Genomic DNA, 18,305 nt, shown 5'->3' with positions numbered 1-18,305 from the left:
ATTCGTTCCTTAAGGATTAAACTTCCATTAGTAGAGTGTGGTTCCCTCATTGAGGTTTGAGCATAACCAGGCTAAAGGTTTACAGTTGCTTTATGGAGGATAAAATGTGAGAAGCCATCGAATTCTTTGAAGTTTTAATAATACTACTAGATGGCTAAAATCATTACGTTGAAAATGTATTAGAGCCACATGAGTTCATCCTTTAACTTTAAGATATAGTTAGCAAGATGATATTCATCATTTCAAGATTTGAATAATAAGACCATAGTGATGTTCTTCCATTAGGATTGAAATACAATTATCTTATTGCACATCACTCTTTTTTTCTTTTTCTTTTTGTTAAATGAATTAATATGCGAGAGATACTTTTACTAAGATTTAATGTATTAACAACAAATCAATCACTTTCCCATTTAAGATCAATTTTAGCAATCATGAGGGATTCCTTTTATAAGGATTAAAATAGGGATATCTAATTGAGTTCACCCAATTATAAAATTAATCTGGTGAGGATTATTGATTATAATTACAACATGAATTATTAAGTATATCCATCCAATATACAACATGGATGCCTAGTTGAGTCCACACGATTATCAAATTAATCTGGTGAGGGTTATTGGTTATGATTAAAGCGTGAAATAACTTAACAAATTCGTCCAATGTAATGAAACATAATTAACATGGCGTGATTCATTTACTAAGGTAAATAAAGTAGATATTTATATGATGTGCATCCTTTAGATTTCAATCTAGGAATTGTGACATAAATTTTAACTTTGTTTCCCTTTTACATTCATTCCATTAACATGCTTATTAACAATTTAATCCAATGAAGTATTCTAGCAAGATTCTTTCCACCATTGCAATTTAAATTAACATATTTTAAATACTTTGCCAAAAATCATAATTTACAATGTCTTATGAATCTGATTTACTACTTTCCTCAAGATGTCTGATTTTGTGCATTGATTTAAATTCGTTAATTTTCCATCATACACTTATACAAGATAACATCCATACATGATGACTTAAAGAATTAAACAAAGGAAACTAAAACATCGCATAACACAGGTATGATCTCGGAGTTCACCCCTAAAGGGCTACATCTCCGGGTCTGCTCAACTGCAAGACCCCTCTGGCATTTAATATAGTTAAAGTTACATATTTACATGTCTTTACAATCTTGCCTTTTAGGCGATCACAACCATACTACAAATGACCATTTCGGTCAGTAAATACATCTCTACAAGTTTTCCGACTAAGTTCACATAAATGTAAGCATTTCTCGTTCGGGTATTTTACTTAATCCTTAGATAAACATCACTGACATGCTGGTCTAGAACTATACACTAGTGCCCTCCCCAAAGATTTATAAATCCCTTGCATATATATAAAACAAGTATATGTGAATCTCAATTTATATCTAACCGATCAAAATTATCGTCTGAACACTAAGGGTTAATTCACGGACTGTATTCGTTACGAAGGGACCAAGAAGCCACATATAATTAATATTATATGTTGATATAAGAAATTCCTAAAATATCATTTATTAAATATTCACATTTAACCATAGTTTATGATTAGTAATTATTAATGCCAGTTATATAAATCAGAGTGTGGCAAAAACATATATCTCTATATGAGTTATCGAATTTTCAATATTCTAAATTCCATATATTATTTATTACTCAACTTAAATAATATTAAATAAATAAGGAAGAAAAGTCTAAATTTAAATAATTAAAAAAAACTTCCATATAAAATTCATTATAATTTCTTCCCTTTTTTTTTTCATTTATTTATTAACATGTCCTTAATCTACTGTTTTATTGTCTTTTTTTTTCTTTTAAAACATTTTAAAAAAATAAAAACTAATAAATAAATTAAATTAAAAAAAAAAAACATTGAAACTGGGGTTACCCACGTGGAACACCACGTGGGCCCCCTTGGTAGCCACGCTACCATTGGTAGCGCTGCTACCAAATGGTAGCAGGCCGCTACCCTTGGTAGTGCTGCTACCATTTGGTAGCAGTTCTACTAGTGGTAGCGCTGCTACCAGCTGGTAGCAGTAGCTACCGTGGTAGCCAGGATCCCTCCCAGCGATGGGGGGTAATAAGATATTTTTTTTTTCATTTTTTATTATTTTATTTTTAAAAACAATCTCTAGTAAAATAACAATACCAGATCCAGATTTTTACCATTCCAGACCCAGACCAAAACTACCTGAGTGCAGTCCACAATTTGCTAAATGAATATATATAGATATTTTTTTTAAACAAAAAAAAACAATATATGTAAGTAATACAAACAAAATGTATGATTATCTCACCAAAACACAGTCTGAAAACACAAATTTAAAGTATTTTCCAGCAACCCCATTTTTAAAAAAAACAAATACAGTCACAGCCATCTCTTCTCCATTTTTTTTTGTTTCTTTTTTCAGAATAACCAAAATATCAAAATGGGGGAAGATTTCCAAATAACAGTTCATGATTTTTCCCCAAACACAACAAAAATTCACAAAAAAAAAACTTTTAAATAGATAAGATTTTTAGCTCATAAGACAGTAACAAAAATCTTGATCCAATGACCACCATAATTTCAAACAAGAACTCAGATTTCTTTAGGGAGAATCAAACATATTTCTTTTGGTTTCAAATGAAATAGAAGATAACAAGAGACCTACCTCCCTTAGCATTCCTGGCATGAATTTGATGGAGAGCTCCACCTGCAACTCCAAGCAAGAGATCTCCATTCTTTTTCCCCAACATTTTTCCCACCTCCATTTCCAAAAAAAAATCCCCAAAAGAGAGAACCCCCAAAATGTTTTCAAAACTAGGTTAAAAGGAGAAACCCTAATTTTGCCCTAATTTTAAATTTCGAAATTAGGCATTTATTTTTAAAATAAAATGGATGAAAAATGGAAACCTCTTATTCAATCCCTCTTATTCATTTTTCCTTTAAAATTAAAAAGCTTCCATTTCTTATTGCGTTTTTTTAAATTTTAATTTCTCACTACAAATTTTAGGCCTACTTCTTATTTCGAAACTATTGACCGGGTAAGGCATTTGATTAATTTAATTTTCTAAAAATCAAACTTTTATACTATATCGACTTTACAAGTAAAAAGGAAATAATTTCGTTTAATAATAATAATTTACCCCTTTTTTCTTCCAAAATGCGGAAATGAGTAATTTAATTCTATCTCCCAAATGACTTTAAAATTTTTCCTTTCTAAAACGCATAACTCAATAAATTCATTATTTTAAAATTAGCTATTAAATTAACTCACTATAACATAATAAAGCGACATTTTTAAATAAATGACTAATCTAATGCAAGAGTCTGATTTATTCTAATTTCTCAACTACAAATGCGTAAATGTCGCAAATGTGTAAATGAGCACACTAACCCCAGTTAAATACCTTAAGCTTGCTACAATAATAATTTAAAGCAAATCTCTTAAATTAATGATTAATCATATAAAAGAAACTACCTATTTAAATTTCTATATCTCTAATGTGTACGTTTAATCATAATTTTGAATTTAATATTTAGAACAACAAACTCCACTTACCTCGTGTAAGGCACACAAATTGAGGAAGTCCTCCAAATCTCTCGACATGCATCCCAATGAAAAGCAAGCCCCCATGAATCCACACACGATGCTCACCTAACCATGGCTAAGGCAAGACGAGAGTTATATGACCACTAAATCCGAATTCTAAAGATGAAGGAGCATACTCAACCTTGCAAATTCCAAAGGAGATGAACCTTGCCCTAAGCGGTGTTGTACCTGCAATCTCCTGCACTCATGAATTCATACAAGCATGCATATACAAATACATATTCAATGAAGGCGTTAGCTCAAGATTTATCACAAGGGTTAGGAACAATTACATTTACACGAGAATCGATGCAAAAGCACAATAATAAGTATGCACAGTTATTTATATTATCTAAACTACACATTTCACCATGGTTAACCTACCATTCAAGAATGCCACATAGGAAGTCAATCATGGTCAAACGGGTTTTACAAGTCTAACTAGGGTATGGGCATTACATGTATTATGTGATGTGTTAGGAACTGGGAAGGACAACTGAGAGGGGGGGATGAATTAGTTGTCAATAAATTGAAAACCAAAATAAATTATAACAACTTAAAACTCAGTGTCAGTAAAAAAAATTAACAGTTGTAGTATTACCGATACAACCTAATGCATGAAACAAAAAGAAAAACACATCCACAACACATGACACAAATATTTTGACGTGGAAACCCTATAAGGGGAAAAACCATTGTGGGAAACCTTACCCACAATTAGATGATACTACTGTAGATAGTAAGAAAATATAAATATGGGGTATGTACATGCAGAAAGGCCAACTACCTAGAGCTCACTTCTCAATCACAAAATAGGAGTCACACTGACTACATAGTTGGATGGTTAAATCCAATAACCAATGTACTTCTTCAATATAGCATCTATAATGTTGGATTCAATACTGGTTTAAGCTTTGTGCATGAGGACTAAACACCTTCATGACCTTCAACAATGTTTTGATGATATCTATGTGATTTGCACAAGGATCTGCTTATCTTCACTCTTCACAATGATCTCAACATGTACACACTTCTTCCAAATAAGATCTTACTGTTATTTATAGAAAACCTAAGACCTAATCATTAGGTCAGCTTCCTAAAAGATATTACATTTAAATTAATTATTAAATAAGTCTTGGTACAATAATATGTCAGTCTCAATATATTTACACATTATCCAATCAATAAATTATTTCCAAAACATGTTGTGCTGATCTGGAACATGCCGATTCATAACCTGGACCTATATGTCGGTTAAGGCAACTATGTGAGCCCGATCAGTCCAATATGAAAAACACCAAATGAAAACATCCAATCCATGTCTTCGACATAAGCAAATGATCTGCAAATGATAACAGGTCATCATCAACTTCCTGAGTTGTCGGTGAAACATATACTGGTGACTGTGCATAAGCCAATATCCATACTGAGACCACAATGTGTTGGTTCAACAACAAACCAATATAACTAGAGTGCCAAATCAACAATGTAGACCTTCAAAAAGATAAGTGTTGAGATCAATGACAAAACCAATGCAACACATGAAAAGGTCATCCATAATACCAACAATCTCCCCCTTTGAAATTGATGGCAACACTAGATGGAAAAACATCTAAGTGCCAAAAACAGAATGCTAACAATCTCCCCAAAATAGATCAATACAAAGTTCTGTAAAAATAGAAACAGTATAACCAAAACCAAAATACATCTCTCTCCAATATTCAAAGTATAATTTTTTCCATAGACATTTCTCCCCCTTTGACATCAAATGCCAAAGCAGTTAAGAATTAAAATCAAAACATAACATACAACTAACTACTCCCCCTGAGCAGTAGCTCTCCTTCATCAAGACTGGAAAAATATTTTTCTGTTAGTCCCTATCAATTTGATGTCAATCTTCATCATTTAAGTCTCTGCCGGTGGGGTGATTACCCCAAGCTTCTCTCTAAGATATTCAAATGTTTCCTTAGAAAAAGGCTTTGTAAAAATATCTGCAATTTTCTCTTTAGTATTCACATAAACCAATCTCACTTCATTTGCTTCAATATTTTCTTTTAGAAAATCATGCTTAATAGAAACATGCTTTGATTTAGAGTGAAATATCAGATTCTTTGATATATCTATTGTTGTTGAGTTATCATAGTAAATAATTACTGGTTCTTTGCATTTTACCTTGATATCCTTCAAAATTTGCCTCATCCATAATACTTGAGTGCAATTAGTTGCTGCTGCAACATATTCTATTTCTGCTGTAGATAATGATGTGCAAGTCTGCTTCTTGTTGATCCATGAAATTAATCTTCTGCCAAGAAACAATGTTCCACCAGTGGTACTCTTTCTATCATCCACATCTCCTGCCCAATTCACATCTGTAAATGCACATAACTCAAGATTATCATCCTTAGGATACCATAAACCAAGATTTGTTGTGCCTTGTAGGTACTAGAAAATCCTTTTTACTGCAGTTTCATGATTTTCTTTAGGATTGCTCTGAAATATTGAAATAATACACATTGCATTCATTACATCAGGTCTGGTTTGTGTCAAATACAACAACCCTGAAATCATAGATTTTTACCTTGTCGGATTTATAGGAGCTAAATCATCCTTTGATGTCAATTTATCAGTTGTAATCATAGGAGTGCTTACCTGGTTTGGAGATTTCCATTCCAAATTTCTTTAAAAGTTATTTCAAGTAGTTTGTTTCACAAATGAATGTACCTTTATCTGTTTGGGAAATCTACAAACCTAGAAACTTTTTTATCTCTCCAATCATAGACATTTCAAATTCTTCCTGCATCTTATTTGCAAAATCTTTGCATAACTCCTCTTCTCCTCCAAAAATGATATCATCCACAAATACTTCAATAACAAAAATGTCATCATTGGTAATTTTATAATACAAATTAGTGTCAACATTACCTTTTGTGTATCCAAACTTTAGAAGATATTTATCCAGTCTAGCATACCAACCTCTAGGAGGTTGCTTCAATCCATATAAAGATTTTCTTAATCTGGAAACTATATCCTTATCATCTGTTAATGAAAATCCATCAGGCTGCTAAATGCAAACTTCTTCTACAAGATCTCCATTAAAAATGCAAATTTTACATCCATCTGATAAACTTTATAGTTCTTGTGAGCTGCAAATGCAAGAAATAGCCTTACTACTTCAATTTTGGCTATTGGTGTAAAGGTTTCATTATAAGCAATTCCTTCTTTCTGAGAATAACTTCTACAAACTAATCTTGCTTTATTTCTGATTAATTCACCATCTTCATTCAGTTTATTTCTAAATACCCATTCAGCTCTAATTATATTTTTGTCTTTAGGTTGGGGAACTAATGTCCAAGTATTATTCTTTTCAATCTGTTCTAATTCATCTTCCATTGCTTTTATCCAATGTTTATCTTGACATGCTTCAACAATTGATGTTGGTTCAACTTGAGAAATTAAACATACCTCTTCATTTTCCAATCTTCCTCTTGTCATAACACATTGATTTTTATTTCCAATTATCTGATTTTCTGAATGATCCAATCTTACATACTTGGGTTTATTCTGATTTCCATTCACAGGCTACTATTCTTTAGTCATAGTTGAGTTCTCTAATGATGCCAGTGTGACTGGTTCTTCATTCTGTTCTGGTGTAATTTGTGCTAGTTTATTTATAATCATTTCTACTACCGGTTCAAAACCTATAGATCTTGATTCTCCTCTAAAATGTTCATCTATCTTCATATTAGTACTTTCAATGATCTTCTGTAATCTTTTATTATAACATCTATATGCCTTGCTTCTAGTTGAATAACCAAGAAATATTCCTTCATCACTTCTAGGATCAAATTTTCCAATAGATTCATCTCTCCTAATATAGTATTTATTTCCAAATATTTTAAAATATATAAGAGTAGGAATATGATTGAACCATAGCTCATAAGGGGTCTTACTGGTTTCACCTTTGATGTGAACTTTGTTGAAAGTATAAACTATTGTATTTAATGCTTCTCTCCAGTACATATGAGATAGATTTTTTTCCATCATCATGGTTCTTGCTACATCTAGTATAGTTTGTTCTTCCTTTCCACAAATCCATTCTGCTGGGGTGTCCGGGGTGCTGATAGTTGTCTTTTTATTCCATTCTCTTCATAGTCTGCATTGAATTCCCTCGATGTAAATTCTCCTCCTTGATCATATCTCAAACATTTGATTTTCTTGTCGGTTTCATTCTCTACCATTTCCTTGTATATCTTGAATCTCCCAAAAGCTTCTAGTTTCTCCCTAAGAAAAGTTACCCAACAAATTCTAGAATAATCATCAATTATTAGCATAAAGTATCTATCACCCAGAGGACTCCATTTCCTTGCTGGACCACATAAATCAATATGAATTAAATCAAGAATATTATTGGATTTCTCATAAATGCTCTTAAATGTTGTTCTAACTTGCTTTCCCATTTGACATTCCTTACATACCGGATTATGAGGTTTCACAATCTTAGGTAAATCCCTTACTCCCTTAGTTAAATTGATATTTACAATGCAATCAAAATTCACATGACAATGTTTTATGCAATAATTAACTTTCATCAATCTGAGCAATCAAACATGTCTTATCGCTGGTATTCGAATGAAAGATATTACCTTTAGTCTTATTACTGGTTGCAATCTCCAATCCAGTTCAGTTTATAATTTTGCATTTTCCATTCTTGAATGGTAATTGAAATTCTTTTTCCACTAACTAACCAACACTCAAAAGATTATGCTTTAAAACTTCAACATAATCAACATTGTCAGTATTGTGCTTACCATCCAAAGATATAGTGCCTCTTCCTTTGATTAAACAAGCTTTGTCATCTCCAAATCTTACTTGACCTCCATGACATTCTTGTAATGATAAGAATTTTCTTTTATCATTGGTAATATGATGCGGGCATCCACTATCAATGATCCATTCATCCTTTTCTTCAATTTTTGCTGCCAATGCCTACTCTACTGGTGTGACAATAAGTACTAGTTGATGTTATTTTATTGCAACAAATGCCCATCCACAATCTATTGGATCTTCATCAGAATCATCTGTAACACCTTCATTTGTATAGTAACATGACTTATCTTGGTTTTTCTTAAATCTATATCTTTGGTATTTAGGGTTAGGCTTATATGTTCTTTTTGCCTCATCTCTTAGTCTTGAATGTCTATCATGACACCTTGATGCTAGATGACCAATTTTATTGCAATTAAAACATTAAAAAGGTGCTTTACCTTCATACTTACTTCCTGTTGGACCTTTAGGCATCTTCCTTGCAAATAGAGCTTCAAGTTCTTCAAGTTCTTCATTTTCTCTTCTGCTATCTTCAAGTTCTTTTCCATAAAGTGCTTTCCAATCAAATTTGTCAGATGATGATGATGATGCTTTGAAAGCTATATTAGTCTTGACAATAGCAACAGGAACAAATTCTTCAAGCTCAAATGCTGAAGGTTTTCCAACCAAAGTATCTCTAGATACTGATGTATTAGGCATTATTCTCAACTCATTAATAGCTATCACTTTCATTTTGTAAGCTAGTGGCAAAGCTCTTAAAACTTTAGAAATAATTTCATCGTCACTTAAAGATCCTCCACAACATTATATTCCTAAAACAATTTCATTAACTCTTTCCATAAATGCAGAAATTCTTTCATCCTCTTCCATTTTTAAATTTTCATACCTGACTCGGTAACATTCTAGTTTTGCAATTTTCACAATGGAATCTCCTTCATTCAACATTTCTAGTTTATCCCAAATAGCTTTTGCAGTAGATCTGTCTGCTAATCCCATGTTTTTTTGATCTGATAATGCACTTAGAAGTGCTTCTCTTGCTTTTCAATCATTCTCCAAGTCTTTAGCCAAGGTCGGTGGATTAGGGTTATTCTGATTTGGAGCAACATAGTCATTCTTTGTAACATTCCATATATCTCTTCCAATGCAGTTTAGATGTGTTTCCATTCTGATCTTCCATATACCATAGTTAGTTCCATCAAGTTTGGGACTATCCTTCCTGAAGATATTTGCTGCCATAGGATCTCCTCAAGTTGTTAGGCTTCTACAAAAAGAGCACTAGGCTTTGATACCAATTGTTAGGAACCGAGAAGGACAACTGAGAGGGGGGGTGAATTAGTTGTCAATAAATTGCAACCCAAAACAAATCATACCAACTTAAAAATCAGTGTCGGTAAATAGATTAACAGTTATAGTTGTACCTATACAATTTAATGCATGAAACAAAAAGCAAAACACATCCACAACACATGACACCGAGATTTTGACGTGGAAACCCTGTAAGGGGAAAAACCACGGTGGGAAACCTTACCCACAATAAGATGATACTACTATAGATAGTGAGTGAATACAATAATAGGGTCTCCACATGCAAAAAGGCCAGCCGCCTAGAGCTCACTGTTCAATCACAAAATAGGAGTCACATTGACTACACAGTTGGATGGTTAAATCCAATAATCAATGTATTTCTTCAATATAGTATCTATAATGTTGAATATAGTACCGCTTTAAGTTCTATGCATGAGGACTAAACATCTTTTGATGATATCTATGTGATTCACACAAGGATCTACTTATTTTTGGTATTCACAATGATCTCAACATGTACGCACTCCTTCCAAATAGGATCTTACAGCTATTTATATAAAACCTAAGACCTAATCATTAGGTCAGCTTCCTAAAAGATATTACATTTAAATTAATTATAAAATAAGTCTTGGTGCAATAATATGTTGGTCTCAATACATTTACACATTATCCAATAAATAAATCATTTCCAAAACATGTCATGCTGATCTAGAACATGCCAGTTCATAACCTAGACCTATCTGCCAGTTAAGGAAAATATGTGAACCCGATCAATCCAATATGCAAAACATCAAATGAAAATATCCAATCCATGTATTTGACATAACCAAATGATCTTCAGATGATAACAGGTCATCATCAACTTCTTGAGTTGTCAGTGAACCATATACTGGTGACTGTGCATAAGCCAATATCCATACTGGGACCACAATGTGTCGGTTCAACAACAAACCAATATAACTAGAGTGCCAAATCAACAATGTAGACCTCCAGAAAGATAAGTGTTGACATCAATGACAAAACCAATGCAACACATGAAGTCATCCATAATACCAACATGATGTTATGGGTTGTTCTTTCTGCTTTATCTGGTGTTGTGTTACTAGTTACTGGTATATCTTACATGGTGTTTGTGTTAGGTTGCAAGGATGGGATGTCCTTCATTTGATCTCCCTACCTTGACTACATCAAATGGTATCAGAGCTAGTTTGTGAACCTGTTGTTGGAGGAAGACTCGATTATGCATCGATTGGTTGGAAAAGAAGCTGAGGCAACTTATGGACTTCTTCAGAACGCCAAATATGAGGAGGAGAAAGGTTTTCAAGTAGACCACTGATCCTAGAGCTTGAGCTTGAGGTAGTTAGTGGGTGGAGACTTCAACAGATTGCTGATTGAGGTAGACTGTAGAATGGACCGATAGATCACTGAGGAGAGGCAACCAGAAGCTGTAGTTAGATCGCCGAACCTCTGAGGCAGTTGCAAGTACCTATTGACTGATCACCGAACAAGATGAAGTGATGGGAATCAATTTTCAATCAACCCCGAGAGTCTAATGCAGGAGCACCGGTGTTGTTCTTACCGGTTAAGTAGTTAGCAGGTGAATTTCTTGGAGATCATGGCATTTAGATTTAAATCCAATGAGATATCGATTCTGGTATTGGCCTGGCTGATATATTCTTACTGGTTAGTCTTGCAGTGTGTTGAGTGAAGTTGAATCGGGTTGTAGTTGATTTTTGTGACTTGCAGATCATTGATTTATGTAATAATTTGTAGGTGTAGAGGAAGTATAATTGATAATAAGGATTGAGATTCAGATTTTGTGATCCAGTTGATTCTTAGAGTTTTGGTTGGGAATAAATCCAAATCCACAACGCTAAAATCTCAAACATGAAGGAATGCCACAATCTCCAAGTAATTCCACTGCTAATTGCTCAAATTGGTAAGAACTACATCGGTGCTCCTACATCAGACTCTTAGGGTTAACTGAAAAGTGAGTCCCATCACTTGATCTAGTTTGACAAATTGTCAGTAGGTACTTGCAAATGCCTTAGGGGTTCAACAATTTGACTACAGCTTCTGGTTGCCTCTCCTCGACAATATAATGGTCCACTCTTCAGCCTACCTCAATTGAAAATTTGTTCAAGTCTCCACACACTAATTGCCTCAAGCTTAAACTCTAGTATCAGTGGTCTACCTGTAAACCTTGCTTTGTCTCACATTAGGTGATCTGATGCAGCAGCATCCCCAATTGATGAGCAATCTTGCATCAACCAAAAATATTTCCTTTTAGTTTTGTTCTTATTTAGTTCTTGATGCAGTTTTCTATGTTCTTACTGGTTGGTACCAGTAGTTGCTTGCTTTTCATGGCAGATCTTATTTTTGATTTCTAGGTTTATTCATATGCTTGATTCCAAATTTTTAGTTCATTTGAGTTCTTTGTCGGTCAGTTATCGCTTCCAGTTTACTGTTTCTGGGTTCAAGGATAGTTCTTGTTCTTATCGGTTGGTTTTCCTTCATTACTATCATGATTCTTGGCATGTGGACCTATTTAGGATCTTGTTCAATTATCTTTGGCATGTGGTTGACCTTCCTATTGAACCGCACTTCATGGTTGTTATTTTAGGGAAATATTTCTCTAATTCTTAGGGCTGACCTAGTTACACATTTCATTTTTCTACATTGGTAAATTTAATATTATAAGGCCAACCTAGATATGTTCTGGTGGGTATAAATATGTTATTATGCAGACATTTATAGGGGCAGAGGAAGTAGAATTGAGAATAAGGATTGAGATTCACATTTTGTGATTTGGCTAATTCTTAGAGTCCCAATTGGATTGTATCTAGCTTAAGGTCTCCATGTAATTGGTTAACTACTGGATATTCTTTGATTCTTATATGATGATAATCAAATGGTTTCTAGAAGTTCTAAAGCAATAATATGATTTGTTTATGTAATATTGTTTTGTTTTCATGTTGCTTTCATTGTATTGCTCTTGCTGCATAAGCCAGTCAATTTTGTTTTGAGGGTTTCACTGGTTATGGCTCCACTAAGTGGTATCAGAGCTGGTCATGGACTCACTGGTGGAAGAATTGTTGTAGATGTATTAAATACATCATTGAGGGGAGGTAATTGAAACCGATAGTCAGATCACCAAGTTGAGGTAGTTCACTGGAGTGGAAGAGGAGATGTCACCTAGAAGGGAAAACCCCCTGAGGGTAGAGAAGATGATGGAAGACTTCAAGAATGAAGTGAGGAATGAAATCTGAAATTCTTTGGCTTGTTTATGGAGAAACCCTGAATTAGAGGATGAGTATGAATAAGTCAGTGAAGAGCTTGAAGAAGATGAAGGATTGGAAGATGAAAGAGAGGAAATATTCCTGAAAGTAGTGGCACAAGCGAGTAAAGTTCATGAAGTTGAAGTTTCAACTTTTCTGGAGCATTGAACCCGAAGGATCTGATCAATTCTATCAGAGAGTTGGCAGACTACTTTGAGTTTATCAAGAAGTTGCAGAACCTAAAACAAAGAAACATGACTATGAAGGAATATACTAAGGAATTATACAAGGTGGTGATTAGATATAAACATAGAGAGATGGACAGAGAAAAGGTGGTAAGGTACATAAATGGACTTGCTTTTAACATTCAGGATGAAATGAGTTTGTTGAGGGTTTCCACAGATGAGGAAGCTTACCAATATGCTTTGAAGGCTGAGGAGAAGATGAGAAGAAGACAACTGAATAGAGGGAAGGATAAATTCAAAGGACATATGAGTGACAATATGAAGAAACTGGTTGAGGAAGATGAATCAAAACCTAAGTGGAGTAAAGAACCAGAACAAAAGATACAGAGGAAAGGCACTGGTAGTACCGGTAGAGAATTTCCTGGAAAATGTTTCAAGTGTGGAGAAGCTAGACATACATTCTATTAATGTAAGTAGGGAATGGAAAGAAGTTGTGTGGAAAATGAGAAACCAAAAGGTGAAGTTACCAGATCTGACTGTGCACCAGAGAAAGGAGAATCCCTTATGTTTAGAAGAAAGGATACAAAATCTACTTAGAGGAAGAGTTTTTTCTAGACTGTGTGTAAATCAAGTGGTAAGTGTTGCAAGGTTATTGTAGATAGTGGAAGTACTCATAATTTGGTATCTGAGGAGATGGTTGTGAAGATTGGATTGAAGAGGCTTGGGCATCCTTGTCCTTATGAGATAAGCTGGTTGCAAGATGATCAAAAGCTAGTAGTAAAGGAGCAGTGTTTGGTGAATTTTAATATTGGGCCTTTTAGGGATGAGGTTTTGTGTGATGTTGTATCTATGAGTGCTTGTCATGTCTTGTTGGGAAAACCATGGCAGTTTGATAGAGGAGCTATTTATGACTGTAGAAGAAACCTAGTCACTATTGAGAAGGATGGACAAAAGTTCACTTTGACCTCTTTGAAGGAGAAAGAGAAGGAGGTGAAGAATCTGAGTCATGAGAAAAGTTACAGTACAGAGAAACCTGTTGCAGAGGCTATATCAGAAGGTTTGAAGAAATATCTGAGAGAATCAGTTGCATAGGTTATACTAGAAGGGTGACATGAGTTTGCAGAAGGATCTGGAAGATGAGCCTGATGGAAAGATGAAACAGGATGACAAAGAGCTTATGATGAAAACGAGATGAAGTCTTGTGGCAAAAAAAAAATAGAGTTACAAAAGAAAGAGAGAAGTAAATAGAGAAAATGTACAGATCTGAAGCAAAGAAAGAGAAGCAAAGAGAGTCAGGGGTTAGAGAAGTCGATTGAGGCACCAGAGGAGCTAAAGAAAAGGGTGGCATATAAAGAAGATTTTTGGATCAGAAATGAGCATGGGGTCTTTATTCTAAATCCTTTTACATGTTCATGAGTTTTCTCTCATTGAACATCATTTTCTACCTGGGTTCTCTGATGTAGGAGCATCCCTTGTCGATGAGCAATCTTGCATCAACCAAAAACATTTCCTTTCAGTTTTATTTTTGTTTAGTTCTTTATGCAGTTTTTTGTGTTCTTACCAGTTGGTACCAATAGTTGTTTTCTTTTCATGGCAAGTCTTATTTTTAGTTTCTCGGCTGATTCATATGCTTGATTCTAGATTTTTAGTTCATTTGGGGTTCTTTTTTTATCAGTTATCACTTTCGGTTGACTGTTTCTAGGTTCTGAGATAGTTCTTGTGCTTACCGATTAGTTTTCCTTCATTACCGACATGATTCTTGGCATGTGGAACTATTTGGGATCTTATCCGATGTTATTTGGCATGTGGCCAACCATCTTGCTGAACCGCACTTCATGGTTGTTATTTTCTGGAAATATTTCTTTAATTATTAGGGTCGACCTAGTTACACATTTCATTTTCTTGCATTGGTAAATGTAAATGTAATCTTATGAGGCTGACCTAGATATGTTCCAGTGGATATAAATATGTTATTATGCAATGATTTGTAGGGGTAGATGAAGTAGAATTGAGAATAAGGATTAAGATTCGCATTTTGTGATCTGGTTGATTCTTAGAGTCCCAGTTGGATTGTATCTGGCTTGAGGCTTGCATGTAACCAACTAACTACTAGATGTTCTTTGACGATTATATGATGATAACCGGATGGCTGCTGGAAGTTCTAAAGAAATAATATGATCTATTTATGTAATCTTGTTGTGTTTTCATGTTTCTTTCGTTGTGTTCCTCTTGCTGCATAAGCCGGTCAATTCTCTTTTGAGGGTTTCACCAGTTATGGTTGCACCACTCGAGTAGCTAGAATTGAAGTTGTTAGATTAATTCTTGCATATGTTGCTTATAATAATTTCAAGGTATATCAAAATGAATGTTAAGTCAGGCTTTTTGAATGGTGATTTGGAAGAGGAAGTTTGCATTGAGCAACCAGATGGATTTTCATTATTAAATGAAGGAGACATAGTAAGCAAATTGAAGAAATCACTATATGGATTGAAACAAGCCCCTAGAGCTTGGTATGCTAGATTGGATAGTGAAGTTAGGATTTTGTAAAGGTACTGTTGATAGTAATCTATACTTTAAGGTGGATAATGATAAAATTTTGATTGTTGAAGTGTTTGTTGATAACATTATTTTTTGAGGATATGATGATTTTATGAGTTTGCAGATGATATGAAAAAAGAGTTCCTTCATTTCTCAATCTATGTATGTGAAGGAACTCTTGAAGAAGTTTGGGTTAGATGATTCTAAAATTGTTGGAACTCCTATCGTGATTGGATGCAAGTTGTCTAAGCATGATGAAACTTTGAAAGTTAATTAGACCTTATATAGATCTATGGTTGGTGGACTATTGTATTTGACTCAAATAAGATCAGATATTATGCATGTTGTTTATCTTTGTACAAGATTTTAGGTTGATCCTAAAGAAAGTCATGTTATTATTGTGAAGAGGATTTTCAAATACTTGAAGGGAACATTTGACTATGGTTTATGGTATCCGAAGAATGATGATTTCATGTTGTGTGCTTATACTAATGCTGATTGGGCAGGTGACGTTGATGAATAGAAGAGCACTATCGATGGGGCTTTCTTTCTAAGAAAGAAGTTGGTTTCATGGTCCACTACTAAATAAGATGCTATATATCTATCTACTGCAAAATCTAAATACATTGTTGTTACTAGCAACTATACTCAGGTAGTTTGGATGACGTAGATGTTAAAGGATATTAGAGTTGTGTATGATGAGCCTACTCAACTATATATTTTGATAATTCAAGTGCTATTAATATTTTCAAGAATCTGGTACTGCATTCTAAGACAAAGCATATATCAATTAAGTATCACTTGTTGAGGGAGAAAGTCAGTGATGAGGAAGTAAAATTGGAGTATGTATCTACAAAGGATAAGATTGCAGATATCTTTACTAATCCTTTGTCTGCAGATACATTTGTTGGAGACTATTGACATTTATTAATTCCTTTGTATTGATTATTTTTCACATTCATATGTTGCCATCATTGCCAAATGGGGATGTTGGATATTGATGCTGATAGGATATGTTATTGTCATTGATGTCAATATATTCTTGTGTTTTGGTGTTCTGGTGACTACAAAGAGTTGATTTGGTTGTGTTGCAGTGTTCTGGTATTTGATCTGTTGTGCTCTAGTATGATCATATCTTTGGCTCCAGATTTGGGAGAGTATTTGGGATGTTCTTATGTATCTTCCATTCATATGGTTCATGAGTTGGTGCTCTGCAAGTTATCTTTCTTGTCCAAGTTGTTGCTATTGAGTGTTAGCATGTTGATTGATAAAGATTTGATTAAGTGGTGTTGGTGCAGCTATTGTCGATGATTATAACATGCTTGTTGGTGTTTCCTAATCATTTTCTATTTGTTTTTCTAGTGCACATTGATCATTGTGCATGCTATTGAAGATCTTATGGGTTTGGTGATATTCTTTATGTTATGCAGTATTTTTGATAGTGTAACATGTTGCGGTTGATCTTGGCAAGATTTTTGGTGGTGTTATGTGTTCAAGGATTTGATTTGGGTCCATGCTATGTCGGCTATGGAATTGTATTGGTCTAGTGGTTGATTTATGTATTGTGTGATGTAATTTTGTAATTAGGTGTTAAGGGTTGAGACAACCTTGTACTCAAGGTTGATGATTTGTATAAATAGGTGTTATATTCATGTAATTGTGAGATCGGTGATGTATCGATGTTGTGTCTGATGAATACTAAGAGGGGGGGTGATTAGTATACAAAAAAATACTGTACTCAAACTTTTAAAGAGTTTAGCAGATAACCGGTGCAATAGATTCACTAATAAACCGATTAAGATAAATGCAAACCAAATAGAAAACAAAGCATTCACCCACAAAAGTACAATCACCATAACACAAGATATTTGACATGGAAACCCAAATGGAAAAAACCATGATGAGCAGAAACTCATAAGTAACTATCTGTAAAATAGAAACCAAACAAATTAAGGTTAGACCGGTTAAGGTCATACAATGCTCTTCACCAAAATAGATCCTGTAACCTAGAATCTAGATCTCTGTTAGGAGATAAGTCCTGTTAAAGACTACCTTGTGAAAGGATTTCAGTAAGTCCTGTTAAAGACTACCTTGTAAAAGGATTTCAGATCCACAGTTGTGAACCACCTTGTTAGAGGATTTACAAAGGCTTTGCTAGGCCTACCCAGTTAAGGGTTTCAGACTTGTCAAAGATATTAGTAATCAACAAGTGAATGATCTAGATGCTAGCATAGTATGCTTAGTTAGATCCTTGACAGCTCCTTGTCAATGCATTTTAGCATTACCTTAGTCTTCAATGTCTCCACACTCTATCTCTTCACACAGACCTAAACTTCTCTGCAATGATCGTAGATAACCTTTTCTCTTCTATGTCTCACACTCTATCTCATACATGTAAACCCTATACATGATGTCCTTATAAAGGAAACTGATTTCATGTTGGTCCAATAGGATTAGACTACAAGTTCCTAGGTTCAGTGCATCTAGACACATTTGGTAACATGACACAAAATCACTGCCAAAGTGTCGGTGGATGATAACTCATCACACATTACAGTAATA

The sequence above is a fragment of the Cryptomeria japonica genome, chromosome 6 (assembly GCF_030272615.1).
Source record: "Cryptomeria japonica chromosome 6, Sugi_1.0, whole genome shotgun sequence".
NCBI classification, from domain to species: Eukaryota; Viridiplantae; Streptophyta; class Pinopsida; order Cupressales; family Cupressaceae; genus Cryptomeria; species Cryptomeria japonica.
Note: the sequence above shows the minus strand (reverse complement) of the source record.